Below are 15,643 nucleotides of genomic sequence, written 5' to 3' on the forward strand. Positions count from 1 at the left end.
TACATAGGGGAAACCAAGACCACACTCAAGAAACGATTCTACGGGCACAGATCCACCGTCAACACAGCAAAGCTGGACACTCCAGTTGGCCGCCATTTTAACCTCCCCAACCACTCCATCACTGACATGATGCTACAGGGCATCGAATCTTTAGGTACCCGTCCTGACTCAGTCCGTACTAGCAGGGAGAAGCTCTGGATGAGACGACTTCGCACCACCCAACCTCATGGCCTGAACATCCAAGAGGGGAACGACTGATTTTTCTTTCCTATCCACTTTCAATTTATATATACATATAATTTTTCCCCTCAGCTCTTTTGAATAGTTACATTATAGTTTCTTACTCTACTTTCCTCCCATATCTCATACAAGCTCAGCTCCAATTTTTCCTTCCTTATTCAGGCGATATAATAATTATTATATATATATATATATATTTGTTTTTTCTCCATTCACCTCTTTTAGATTTACCACATTTGCTTATTTACATGTATACTATGGTTTCTTCATAATACACCCCCTCTCTTCTATATTTGCTTTTACCTTTTTAGGCAATTTGCTTCCTCTTTTTCACATATACAGAATTTTTTTTTCTTTCCTACTATATAGTCTTATGTTTTTTCCCGTCACACCTAGCGGATTACCATATCAGTTACACCATATGTGTATATATTTATATATTTTTTCATATACATTTCTTTTTTGGATATATTTATATACATATCACTTATAGATACATATTTACACTTACCTTCTTCTCTTAGTTTGTTTAATGCTTTATCATATATACTTATATGTCTTTTGCACATTATCAGTTGTTCCCCATTCTTTTTCTTCTTTTTCCCCCCACTCTTACGCACCAGTTTATTAAGCCTTTCTTTGTAACCTGTTTGACCCACCTCTCACTAATTCTCTAGTTATTCATCCCTCTATCACTGTTTTGTTCCAGATCCTGTTTGATGTTGCCTGCCTCATTATCTTAATCCCTCTTGGCCTTACTTACACTAACTTCCCTTTGTGTCTGCCTACTCCTTTTCTTTCATCCCCTTCACTAACCTGATTGGTCTTCTCTACTCACTAATGCCCCTTTTGTCTCCTTGTTTCTAGTGTTGCTGTAGCTTGTTTGTGGTCTATATTATGGTTGTTCCACTTTATATGTTTGTCATTTTGCCTCCGACGAAGATTCTGCTAGGATCGAAAGCTTAGGCCCCTTTTTGACTTTATAATATATACACAACAAAAAAGTAAGTCACCCCTTAAACAACATCAATAATTTCCGAACCAATGCGATTTTTAAATATATTTTTACATGAGCGTGTAAGTAATTTTTTAAGCTACGCTCTGAGTAAATGTTATGGACGTATTTTATGTCATGCTTCAGTGAGCACCGCCAGAAGGTAAAATTGTCACTTTTCAAAAGTCACAAGCCAAATATCATGACTTTGATTCCACTTTATTGGAACGAATTCCACATTCTCATCATGAAAAATAGTCAGAAGGCTTGTAAAAGGTCCTTTCTAAAAGACGATACAACTTTTTAGGCTAAATTACACGGTGGAATGTACACAATTCCAAATTCGCTATAATTTGATTTTTTACACATTTCTATCGATAAAAATGATCGAATATGATAACAATTATTTTGGGGAAGAGTATCTTCAACAATATTCATCGTTTTTCGTTTTTCGTTGAACATTAATATTGAAATAAAAAAATACGATTTTCAATTATCATAGGCAAGTATTGTTTCATTTTGGTAACTGAAAATGATCTTTTCTCAACTTGTTCGTTATGTTCATGACCAATTAACATGCTTCAATGATTCAAAGGCGTTTAATTAAACATTAACGCTTGAATGAACAATTGGAATTATATTAGCTTTTTTTTACGTTATTGGAAAAAATGCAATTGCTGACTATGGATATCTGGCTCAAACCTCCTTGCATAGTTAATTTGATTTGATTTTTATGAAAAATTTTGGATAGTGTTATGAAAAAAACTGTTGGAAAAAGTAACAAAAAACGTCCTCGAAAAAAACCCTCATTGCCTTGACGCCTACAGGCGACAATGCTCTATTGTTGTTCCGTATTCCTATTCCGTCGTCTTCTTCTTCTTCTGTCTTCTGTCTGCTTCTTCCACAAAATCCTTTTCGTTTAATCCGTCGTCTTCTTTTTCTTCCGTTTGTCTTCTGTCTGCTTCTTCCTGGCTCCGTCCCTCATCCAAATTCATCCAAATTTGGTGGACATGTTGTCCAGCATCCCTAGTTGTGCACCTTGTCTGCCATTTTCCAAAATCACTCATGCATGATCATCCAGGCGCAATTTTGTAAATTTCAAGTCCATTTGCATACCATTCCTAATCCCGTCCTAACTCCCTTATCCTTTATGCTACAGACTTCTAACAAATTGCAGTAGATTGTTTAAGAGTTGTTCTTTCATATAAAACCTACAACTTGCCCTAAAAAATGCCGTCTTTTTGCCCTAAATTCAAATCAAAATGTTCATATCTATTGAAATGCAAAGTGGGAAAATCGTAAAATAGCCATAACTTCCTTGTTTTTGTTCATTTCCGTCTCATATTTTCAGGGCTGGCTTATGATATCATCACTCATAATCCATATGCTTTTTACACATCAGTGACCATTATATTTAGAAATAGCGCCCTCTTTTGCAAACTAAAGATATATTAAAATGGCCATAACTTCCTAGTTTTCATTTGTTTCGGTCTCATATTTTCAGAGTTTGCTAAAAATACCATTTCATGATAATTCAAAGTTTTTTTACGCATCAGTGACCATTACCTTAATAAATAGCGCCCTCTATTGCAAAGTCGGAAAATAGTAAAATGGCTCTAACTTTCTTGTTTTTATAAATTTTGGTGTCATATTTTTGAGGTTTGCTTATGGTATCATCCCAAAAATGTTAAATGTTTTTTGTATGCATCAGTGACCATAACCTTAAGAAAAAGCACCTTCTATTGAAAAGTCGCAAAATGTAAAATTGCCATAACTTCCTCGTTTTCATCCATTTTGGTCTCATATTTTCAGGGTTTGCCTATTATAACATCCTTCGTGACTCATTTGTTTGTTACGCATTAGTGACCATTACCTTTAAACATAGCGCCCTCTATTGAAAAATTGAAAATAGTAAAATGGCCATTACTTCTTTGGTTTCAATCATTTTGGTCTCATATTTTCAGTATTTGCCTATACTATCACTCTTCAAATGCCAAATGTTTTTGTTACGCATCAGTGACCAATGCCTTAAGAAAAAGCGCCCTCTATTGAAAAGTAGAAAATAGTAAATTAGCCATAACTTCCTCGTTTTCAATCATTTTGGTCTCATACCTTCAGGGTTTGCTCATGGTGTCATCTCTCATAATTCAAACGTTTTTTTACGCATCAGTGACCATTACCTTAATAAAAAGCGCCCTCTATTGAAAAGTCGAAAATGGTAAAACGGCCATTAGTTCTTTGTTTTCATTCATTTCGGTCTTATATTTTCACGGCTGGCTAATGATATCATCCTTCATAATCCATTTGCTTGTTACGCATCAGTGACCATTACCTATAAGAAATATCGCCCTCTATTGAAAAGTCGAAAATAGTAAAATGGCCCTTACTTCCTTGTTTATAATCATTTTGGTCTCATATTTTCAGTATTTGCCTATACTATCACTCTTCAAATGCCAAATGTTTTTGTTACGCATCAGTGACCAATGCCTTAAGAAAAAGCGCCCTCTATTGAAAAGTAGAAAATAGTAAATTAGCCATAACTTCCTCGTTTTCAATCATTTTGGTCTCATACCTTCAGGGTTTGCTCATGGTGTCATCTCTCATAATTCAAACGTTTTTTTACGCATCAGTGACCATTACCTTAATAAAAAGCGCCCTCTATTGAAAAGTCGAAAATGGTAAAACGGCCATTAGTTCTTTGTTTTCATTCATTTCGGTCTTATATTTTCACGGCTGGCTAATGATATCATCCTTCATAATCCATTTGCTTGTTACGCATCAGTGACCATTACCTATAAGAAATATCGCCCTCTATTGAAAAGTCGAAAATAGTAAAATGGCCCTTACTTCCTTGTTTATAATCATTTTGGTCTCATATTTTCAGGGTTCGCTAATGGTAACATGTCTCCGAATTGATTTATTTTTTCCGCTTCAGTGACCATTACGTTTAGAAATGCCGCCCTCTTTTGAAAAGTCGCGAAATGTAAAAATGCCATAACTTCCTCGTTTCCATCCATTTTGGTCTCATATTTTCAGGGTATGCTTATGGTAACATCTTTCATAATTTACTGGTTCGTTACGCATCAGTGACCTTTACCTTTAGAAATATCGCCCTATATTGCAAAGTTGGAAAATAGTAAAATTGCCATAACTTCCTTGTTTTAATCTATTTTGGTCTCATATTTTCAGGGTTTACCAATTGTATCATGTAACTTAATCCAACTGCGTTTTGCGCATCAGTGACAATTCTTTTATGAAATAGCGCTCTCTAATATTTTGAAAATGTATATCATCTAAAGTTTTCTCTCTATCTCCTTCTGTTTTTTGCCCTCTATCAAAGCACGGGCGTTAATACATGCACATCGTTCTGATACGATTGCAGTTCTAGTTTCACATTTGTTAAAATTTCGACTTCCTCTCTCATAGACAATGTGTACATTATGGGTGCATATGTTTAAGAATAAGAAACTCCTTATTCATTATGGTGGAACTTTTTTTTCAAGGCTGTCTTTAGCATTGTCATTTGGCAGCAATGTTTATCAAACTATTAGCAGAATTCTGTGCAGAAATGAAATTGATTTGTTTATTTATGGATAAGTGAGCTCGCATCAAAGTGGGAAAAGGGGTATTTTCATTCTCACAGACTCATTTGAAAGGGTAATAAAGTGAATAATGGGGGCAAATTAGGTTTCAATTGTGACCTAATTGCTGTTCTTTTTATCATTCATCATTTCTATCACCACGCACTTTCCGAACTTTTAACATTTTCATGGTTGAGCGAGCACATTTGAAAAATTGGGAATGAACACTCTTTATACTGCATAAATTTATTCTTTTCCTAACAATTTCTCAGGATCAGTTGAATTTATGGACAAATACTGATTTTGGTAGATCCAGAATTAGGGGGAGAGGCGAATAATCGAGGGATCCGCCAACATATTCCAATCTTAACATGTTCTTACAAGTTGTAGAGGATACTACCATGAACCCCTATGATGATACAATACATTGTGCTCACTCAATCATAAACATACGATATCAAAATTGTGTGTGGAGTGGCTAAATGAGGGATATTAAAACAGCGTTAACACCATAAAATTCACCTAAAAACAACCGTTGTCCATTTTTGTATTTACACAATCTAAAAAGCGACTCTTGTGACTTTAAAAAAAAATCTCATTTTTTAAATTCAGTCTATAATTACTCATGCATGACTCAACCGATCAATCTATTTTTCCCCCAGGAGTTGCTTAATGAGTGTAGAAAACCAACTACGAAATATCCTATCTCAAAATATTTCCGTTCAAAATTCACAGCAATTTGATTTAGGGGGGACTTACTTTTTTGTTGTGTATATATTGTCGCCCGAGGCCGGAAAGCACGGGGGATGTGGGGATATATCGTCTACACACTTTTTAGCATGTTTAGAGAGGGGCGATGGCATGATAAACTGATACTACTGTTAATGCGTGTATTCATCTTCAACTTTTATTTCTTTTCTCTGATGAATATTGTCGCATTTTCATCAGTGGCAAACAGTTCCATTTGATAACTGAACTGAAATCATTCATTTTCCAAAAATCATGCGATGTAACTCTGGATATAGACTTCAGAAGTAGCTTGAACAGCCTGTTTGATGGCATAAACAATATTGGTAATAATTCACGTAAAAGCCCAAGCACTGTTAAAATATGTCAGTGTTCCCGTGGCAGTCGCTCACCCGCTGGTTTTTCTGAGTGATCAGTAGTACATTTTACTCCAGCGCTGCGTGCATAAGAGAAACATGTTAGAGATTGTAAGGCGTTCTCGAAACAATTACGGGATCACAATGAAGACCTGACACTGAAACGTAATCTAAACAGTCATATAAACGGAGAATGACCAGCTTCTTAACCAAACACGACAACTTCGCAGGGATCTACGGAGTATGCAGGATCTTCAAGAGTGTAATAAAGTTCTGCTACAAAACAAGGATGGTGAGATAACAATACTGAAGAATAATTTGTCTAGGAAAGAAGCTGAGATAAGAGATCTCTAGTTAAAGTAGTATTTTTAACTACTATATTTATTTACTATATGTAAATGCTTCAGTTCAGTATCCGCTGCCTTTCAGTTCATCTAGAAGCCACACCAATCAATAACCTAGGCTGCAAAAATCAAGTATTTCACAAATATACTAATCATCACTACAGGTCACCCAACCACCATTATGGATCATCCTTACGAGTTAATCACAAACAAGTTGATTCCTCCTCTAACCCCACATTCAAGAGCCATGTTAATCCTGGACAGAGAACTGCTTCGATGGACCCTCCCCGGTCAGTATCAGGCCAAACATAACCAATCATCTGATAGGTTGCACAGATAAGGTGAACTTGCCGTCTGTCACCAATCACTCACCTGGCCTTTCAACAACTGCACATCCTTACAACATCCCAACTTAATTCTCACAGGTTCAAAGGCCTTCATATAGATGAGGATGTTCACAATGATGATGGATATATTAATATTCAAAAGGCTTCTGAGAAATTGCCTGGGGTTCCCTCTCCTAAGCATTCAAAAGGCGCGTTTAATGGTAGTAGAAAACCTCATGTGAGACACCAGCCTTCCTTTCCGCCCCCTTCATCAAGCAGAGTGATATATGAGGTCTTCCAACAAGCGGTCGATTCTCCAACCAAGATTGAACACAAATTGATGGATTAAATACAGGCTCCAGAGGTCAAGAAGAACACGAGGTTGATGCTCCTGGAAACATCAATACAGAGGCATCATCTCTTCGGACTGACACAGCTCTTCATACTGACTCTAGTACGAAGCAAACTTGCAGTATTTGTCAAGATGAGCATTCCACTGTAACTCCTGGAACTCCACCAGGTACAAACTTTCATTAGCCAGTTGGGGCTTCGCACACCGCTGATAATGAGGGATCTCTTTAATCGTATAAATGTAAGACAAAACATGGTGAGATGAGGAAGTGTGATCCGGTAAAGTGTGCTCACACAACTAACGTGTCTGATGAACCTATTTAGCTTAATTATAGTCATAACCTGCACGAACGCTTGAAGACCCCCAGCAGAGGATAGCAATACCAACTTGAATCAAATCCTTTTTTTCGGCATGGTTGGGCATCAGCAGCCACTTACCATTGGCAAGTGAAGACATTTTATTACATAATATCTTCTCTTCTGAACCTTATCTGTCTGCGCTCAGTACAGCCAAGTCACATGATCGAGCAAGCAGTCAGAAAACAGCACCTTCGCTTCATTCATCTCATAGACTCAAGTCTTCACCAAATGTCTCACAAGATAATGTAAAGTCTATCTGCATCGCCTCCTTTAACGTTCGTGCCCAGGTAACAAGCCAAAGTTGGCTCAACGTTGGAAACTTGAAAGTCGTTGGACGTTGGAAAAACTTGATGGATTTACGTTGAATCGACGTTGGAAACTAGTTTGATGGAAAGATGATGGACAATCAACAATGACACGACGTTGGCAACGTTGGAAACTTGTTAGTTGGAGAGTTGTTGGACAGTCGACAATGTCACAACGTTGGAAACACGTTTGATTGGATAGTTGTTGAACAGCCAGCAAAGGCACAACGTTGGCAACGTTGGAAACTAGTTCGATGGAAAGTTGTTGAACAACCGACAATGGCACAACGATGACAAAGTTGGAAACTGGTTTGATGGAGTTTTGTTGGATAGTCCACGATGGCACAACGTTGGAAACTAGTGTGTTGGAGATTTGTTGGACGGTCGACAATGACACAACGTTGACAAAGCTGGAAACTAGTTAGATGAAAAGTTGTTGAACAACTGACACTGGCACAACGTTGGAAACTGGCAGGTTGGAGATCAGTTGGATAGTCGACGATGACACAACGTTGGAAACTAGTGTGTTGGAGAATTGTTGGACAATTGACACTGGCACAACGTTGGAAACTGGTAGGTTGGAGATCAGTTGGATAGTCGATGATGACACAACGTTGGCAAGGTTGGAAACTAGTTCGATGAAAAGTTGTTGATCAACCGACAATGGCACAACGTTGACAAAGTTGGAAACTGGTTTGATGGCGAGATTTGTTGGATAGTCGACGATGGCACAACGTTGGAAACTAGTGTGTTGGAGATTTGTTGGACGGTCGACAATGGCACAATTTTGGAAAATGGTAGGTTGGAGATTAGTTGGATAGTCGACATTGACACAACGTTGACAAAGCTGGAAACTAGTTAGATCACTTAGATGGAAAGTTGCTGAACAACTGACACTGGCACAACGTTGGAAACTGGCAGGTTCGAGATCAGTTGGATAGTCGACGATGACACAACGTTGGCAAGGTTGGAAACTGGTTTGATGGAGATTTGTTGGATACTCGACGATGGCACAACGTTGGAAACTAGTGTGTTGGAGATTTGTTGGACGGTCGACATAACACTATGTTGGAAATGGTAGGTTGGAGATTAATTGGATAGTCGACAATGACACAACGTTGACAAAGCTGGAAACTAGTTAGATGGAGAGTTGTTGTTGCAACGGTGGACTTCACCTTGAAACCCATTAATGTTTTGTTAATTATTGCCATATGTTGGAATAGCGTTGGAACATTGTTGGAGCAACATTGTAACAATGTTTTGCCAGACAATGATGGAGCATCGTTGCTGGACAGCGTTGAACAAACGTTGTAAACATAGTTGGACTGACGATGTATGCGCGTGCACTTCCATCGCTGCTACAACGTTGCCCATCAACGTTGCAGCAACGCTGTTATTGATGACTCAGTCAACATGAGACCAACGTTGAAGAATTGATGGTGGACAACGTTGAACTGACGTTGGAAATGTTGTTGGTCTGACGATGTATGGCCGTGCACTTCTAACGACGATGCAACGTTGCTTGCCAACGTTGTAGCAACGTTGTAATTGACTATTTAGCCAACATTGGATCAACGTTGCCAGACAACGTTGGAACATTGTTGCTGGACAACGTTGAACTGACGTTGGAAATGTTGTTGGTCTGACGATGTATGCGCGTGCACTTCTATCGATGATGCAACGTTTGCCTGCCAACGTTGAGGCAACGTTGGGAAAAAAATTACCAACGTTGATCCAACGTTGGTCCAACGCTGTATTGTTACCTGGGTGGTTTCAAGTCTGATGAAAGTGTTGTTAATTGTATGCCATTGCAAGTACAAATTCTTTTTTATGCAAGAACACTGGATCCATGAAGGAGAATTCCACTATCTCAGTTCAGCCCATCAGGATTTAATCTCATTCGGTAAGGCTCGTGATCAGATTCATTCACTTCCAATCAGGAGAGGGAGAGGTGGAGTTGCCACTTTTATCAGCAAGGCACTCCCATTTCATCTAAGCTCATTCCCACCCTATCTCCAAGGCTCATCTGCATTTTTTTTTACAATTTTCATTGTGTGATATTATCTTGTTCAATTGTTCTATGCCATGTTATACCTATCCATATAAATTTGTTGTGTTCATTTAACGCGCACCGTGGCAAATCCCCTATTCCGGCGTCAAAAACTTGACAAAATAGTCCCATTTTCGGCTCTTTTAACTCATATCTCAAAAACCGCTCGAGATTTTTTACAGGTTCAAACGGTTTTTTAATCTTAGACTTGTTTTACATCTCATGATACCTTTCATTTTTTATTCTGATAAAAAAACAACCGTCTTTTTTTACTGAAAATACACAGTTTCTCGTGTTTTTGTGTGAGAGAAGCACTTTTTGCACTGTTTTGGGCTCGATCTTCTCTTACAGCGTCTGCCTTTCGTGTCAAAATGTCTGAGTTCAAAGACTATCAGATAGACAGGTTGTAACTCTTTCTTGTGATATAAGGTTCAACTTGATTGGTTGAAAAAAAACGAAGGAAAAGAAGGAAATCAAACGATCGGACCCCCATACGTTCAATGCATGCATGTATGATATGATATGATCATACACGTGTATATTTTGACGGTACCATTTGAAATAGGGAGAATGAAAAGGTCGGGGAGCGGGTGACATGCTGTGCATAAAATATAGTGAGAGAATATTCCAATCCATGTACTAGTACATGTGCAAGAGAGAAATTCCTTTGAAAAGAAATGAAAGAGAACGACATCTTGAATAGAGAAATAATGTCGGAGGCCAGTGGCGCGTACCTAGGATTTTCCACATGGGGGGGGGGGGGCAAAACCGTCCGCCAAAAAAATTGACAAGCACAAAAAAAAAGGTATTCAAGCTCGTCAGGGGGAAAAAAGGTTTTCAAGCTCGTCAGGGGGGCAGGGATACGTCCTTTGCATGGGTTGTGACTCGTCAGGGGGGCGGACTGCCCCCCCCCCCCGTAGGTACGCTAGTGTCGGAGGCTTGTAGTTTATGTCCGCACGGTGTCCCTCCCACCTACCTAATCACCCATTACTATAATAGAATGGTCGCGAAAACACCGTGATCGGATTAAACGGCTGAGCGCACATTGGACAGTAAGCAGGTTTCTTTGTGCGCACAGCCGACCCAAGCTGAAATAGAAACCTTCAAATTAGATGAACAAAATAGGGGGTAACAAATTCATATGCAGATGCTCTTGCAGAATACCAGCCTATACTAGAGGAAATGCTACACATCATTCAAACAAATGGTTCTTGTGCCTTTCTACTAGGTGGTTACCTCAATATGGACCTTCATAGCTATGAGTGCAAGAAAAAAAAGTTTGGAGTATCCTTGGTGATGTCGTGAATACCTGTCTTTTGGCTCTACTGAAATGTCAAGATGCATATACTTTTAAGAGAGATGATGGAACTAAGCGGTCCTTCATCGACACTTTTCTCACTCATCAGAGGATGGCTAGTGACTTCTTCAACCTTGCTGTCCACTATACAAATGAACCTCTGAATCATTTCCCCATCAGTGACATGGAAGGTTCCATCAAATACACAACAACATCCCTGTTAGGAGTGAAAAGGTGTTACATGTATGTGTCCAACGTTTATGTCGTCCAAAAGTCAACTGGAAGAAGGTATCAAAACAAGTGATCAATGAGCTGTATACAGAACCACTGGAAAGAGCCTCTGAATCAATTTTGACATCTCTGGCTGGTGCAACTCCTGATGTGACCCTTCTGAACAGTATGTCTAGCCTGCAGTAAAACTGCAATGAGCTTGCCCCACTCTAAAGGTAAAGTTGGAGGCAAAGGCAAAATGGAGTGGAATCCTGAAGTAGAGGAAAGCTACACAAGTTAGATCAACCTGTGGAAGGACTGGAGAGGCTCCGGCAATTTAGCGGCGAAGCTCAAGAAGCACTTTCACTCCAAGCTAAGACAGTCAAGAGCTGCCTCACATATATCGAGGAGGCTCATGCACATAGCGACAGGCTGTTTTACACACTTGTTAAATAAAATGGCCGGCGCTCCAACTCAGGGCTACTTCATCTGAATATCGGAGACCACTGATACTCAGGGATGGATATCATCCAGGACTGGACACAATACTTCTAAAATTTGTCAACTCCCAGTGACTACATGTCAGAAAGTGAGATTCAGAGTAATTCACAGTGTCTTGTTGATCAAGCTCTCTGCTGATCCAAGTTTGTGTTTTCATCGAAAGAACTTCAGTTTAAAGACTGGCAAGGCCTGTGGTCCTGACAACATATATCCTAAAAAATCTTCCGTACACTAGATATAATTCAAGGACCCTTATATTTATCCTGATGAACTTTACATAAAGGTGGTGGCAAATATTCAGCAGTTCCAGAAAATTACAGAGGCATTACCCTAACCCCTGTCTTGGGTAAGCTGCTAGATCTGTTGATTAAGCCCGCGATCGCCCAAATCTAGTATCTTGCATATTCCACTATCTAAAAAAAATCATGGGGCGATCGAGCCTTTGCTCATTCCGGACCAGCTCCGTTGGAATACACTACCACAGGAGCTGAAGAAATCAACCTTTGCAACATCTTTTAAGTGCAACCTAAAATTGAAATTTGTTCTCTTTATTTTTATCTTTTGCTCTCTTCTAAGCGCCTTGAGCATTTAATCAAAATGGAAAAGACGCTATTTAAATCATATGTATTATTATTATGTATCATTTAGCCCAAACTCATCAATCACCTACTGGAGCATGACATTCCGGACCAGCTGCAGTTTGGGTTCCAGCAGGAAAGGTCTTGCTTATTAGCTGGTAAAGCCCTTGACCAAGTCATTGAACTGAGCAAGTCTTCTAAAGCAGCCACTCTTCATTGCAACTATTGATGCCGAAAAAGCGTTTAACCAGTTAACAGGGTATGGCAAGAAGGTCTGCTTTCAAAAATCTCTTCCACTCATCCTTGTGAATTTCTGCTGGATACCATTGCAAAATTCGACAATAACTATAATAACTAGTAAGATACTATAGGACCATTCAGTGGGACCATTGTTCAGTGTACTCCAAGGAGTAAGACAGGGTGGTGTGTTGTATTCCTTGCTCTTCACTATATAAATTGACGATCTCATTAAAATCCTCAGTGATCACCATCCTGGCTGTAAATCAATAATCTGAATCTTTGTATCATATCATTTGCTGATGACATAGCGCTTGTCAGTAGCAGCCAAACAGGAGACCAAGAGTTGCTCAATGTTGCTCAACAATACACCCATGATTGGAGATACAAGAGAAACCCCTCTAAAAGTGCCGTTATAGTGTTCAACAACCACAAAGATCATGGACTATCCCAGCACATCAATGGAGAGCCTATCAATGAAGTCTCATTTCATAAACACCTTGGAATTACAATGACTTGGGGTGTACAGTTTGACTTTGCAGCTGAAGCTAATTCAAAAGGGTACACAGCGTTCCATGCCCTTGTCGGGACATCACCTTTTTAGTGCCAGAGTTGTACCCCAAATCGCCGCCAAGCTTTCCTCAACCTTCTGTGTACCACGTATGCTATATGGCTGCTCTTGGGTGTCTTTCGCCAATTCCATGTTGAATCGTCTAGACAAAGCTCAGGCCCATCTCTTCAAACGCATACTAGGGCTTCCAGAATCCGCAGCTGATGGATTTGTGTACCTCCCGACAAACTGTATTGCCTATAAGTCTTCTGGTTATGAAAGAGAAGATCTTGCTTTAAGGACAGATCCTGAACGTTGCCGCTGATAGAGCAGAATGCAGGCTACTTCTTCATTGCATCTGTGCCAACACCCCTTCGGTTCAACAATGACGCTCTGTTCTCACGATTCCTATTGTTCCTTCTCTAGATGAGCTTTTGGTCATAGCCTTTGGAAACGCATGGTGATGCTGGCAGTGACTAGAGCATCAGGGTCCAGGCAAAGTGTGAAGTTCTCTAAGAAAGGTTTACTTTCATTATGGACCAGAAGACCAAAGCCTAATGCTACTGACTGGTATTCTGGTCATATAGTTAATCCCATCCTGATACGAGCTATCACCATCAGAGCCCATATCTCATGCAAAGTTTACTTGACTCAAGCCAGATTTGTCAGAATTGGAAAGGCTTCTGATGACATATGTCGACTGTGTTCCGTACATCGAGTAGATGTTGAACAATTTGTCTCATCCTGTCTAGCCATTGCACATCTGCACCGGAACCTCTACAATCGCATAAAGGACAATACCAATACCAGACAATTCGCAGGTTTCTTTGAGGCAGACCCCAGTCATTTCGAGAATGTATTCTCTTTCTTCCCCCTATGCGCATCAACAGTGCCATTTAAACCCAGCTCCAAACTTTTATTTTTATACTTATTCGCAATCTTTACACAAACCGCCAAAACCTTCTCAGCAGCCTGACTAACTTAAGCAACCCGTAGGAAGTGTTTTCAGTCATTTTATTTACTGCTAGAAGCGATCTCTGACCTTAACGGAGGAAGGAAACAATAGATAGTCCAAGTGCTTAGATAGGCTCAATTTAAAAAATCTGGCTCGGTCGCTGCGCTCCCGCGCTCAATCTAATATTACAATATTTTAGCCATGACAAATCCCAACAATTAGCTTATTGCAAAGATTATATTTGCTGAACCATGAGAGTTACCGTATATACAGTGCGTCCCACAAAAAACGAAACCGAGGTTAAGCGATGATTTATCATAACTTAATCACTAATAAAATAGACAATTAATCTTTCATAGTAAAGCTTAGAATGTTCTCTTTTAGTAGAGCGGATTAGCTCCAAAAATCACAACAATTGTGCAAATTTTGACTAAAGCATGAAACTTTCACAAGTATTAGTATATGCCGTAAGATTTATTTTAAAGATGGGAGGTAAATTTATAAATGCCATTTTCGGCCGTTGCCATGGCAACGGATTAATTTCTCAAAAATAACATACATTCCCATGTAAATGGTAAATAAACATGATATAGATGACCAAAATGATAATTTTCAGGCTTTCAATTGAATACATATGAAATTTAGAAATATTCAAGATCACCAAGATAGTTCCAATTGGTCCGTTGCCATGGCAACGGCTTGTTTTTCCCCAGGAAAATGAATTTTTTTATTAAAAAAACGTTGTAGAATATGATTTATCTCTAATTTTCCCTAATTTTATAGTGTTAAACAAAGATATTTTGGATGCTAAATATATCAATTACATCTCAAGCCATTACCATGGCAACCCAATAACATCTAATTTACAAAAATAACATGGTTGACAAGACAATGGACAGGTGGAAAATACAATAAGAATTCACTTGATCTGCATGCTTACGTTTTGACCCCCTCATTAGAAAAAAAATACAGAAAGTATTCTGCAGGAGTTCTTAAAAAGATAAAAAAATTATGTTGCCTTGGTAATGCTTGAATTAAACTAAAAAAAAACAATATTGCAAAGTGTCCGTTGCCATGGCAACAGCTTATTTCCCTCTAGAAAGGTAAAAATACTGATAAAAATGTAGAATACATGTATGATCATCATTCCACTTTCAATAATTTTAAGGTACTAATCGAGATATGTTTGTGACTAAATTTATAAATATAACATCTTAAGCCATTGCCATGGCAACCAGATAACATCTAATTAAAAAAAAACATGGATGACAAGGTTATGGACAGGTGAAAAATACAATGAAAATTCACTTAATGTACATGCATATTAAAGGTTTGACCTACTCAATCAATTTAGGGGAAATAATACAGTGAGTGATCTGCATGAACTAATTAGAATGATAAACGTTTATGTTGCCTTGGTAATACTTGAATTCAACGATAAATATCAATGTTGCAAATGACCGGTTGCCATAGCAACGGCTCATTTACCCAAGAAAGTACCAGTTTTTATTAGAAAAAGGACTGTAGAATCTGATTTTTCTTTCATTTCCCCTAATTTTAAGGTAAGAATGGATATGTTTGCTGTTAACATACAAATGACGTCAAAAGCCATTGTCATGGCAACCAAATAACATCTAATTTGAAAAAAAATAACATGGTTG

Source organism: Lytechinus pictus, chromosome 11, assembly GCF_037042905.1.
Source record: "Lytechinus pictus isolate F3 Inbred chromosome 11, Lp3.0, whole genome shotgun sequence".
NCBI lineage: Eukaryota > Metazoa > Echinodermata > Echinoidea > Temnopleuroida > Toxopneustidae > Lytechinus > Lytechinus pictus.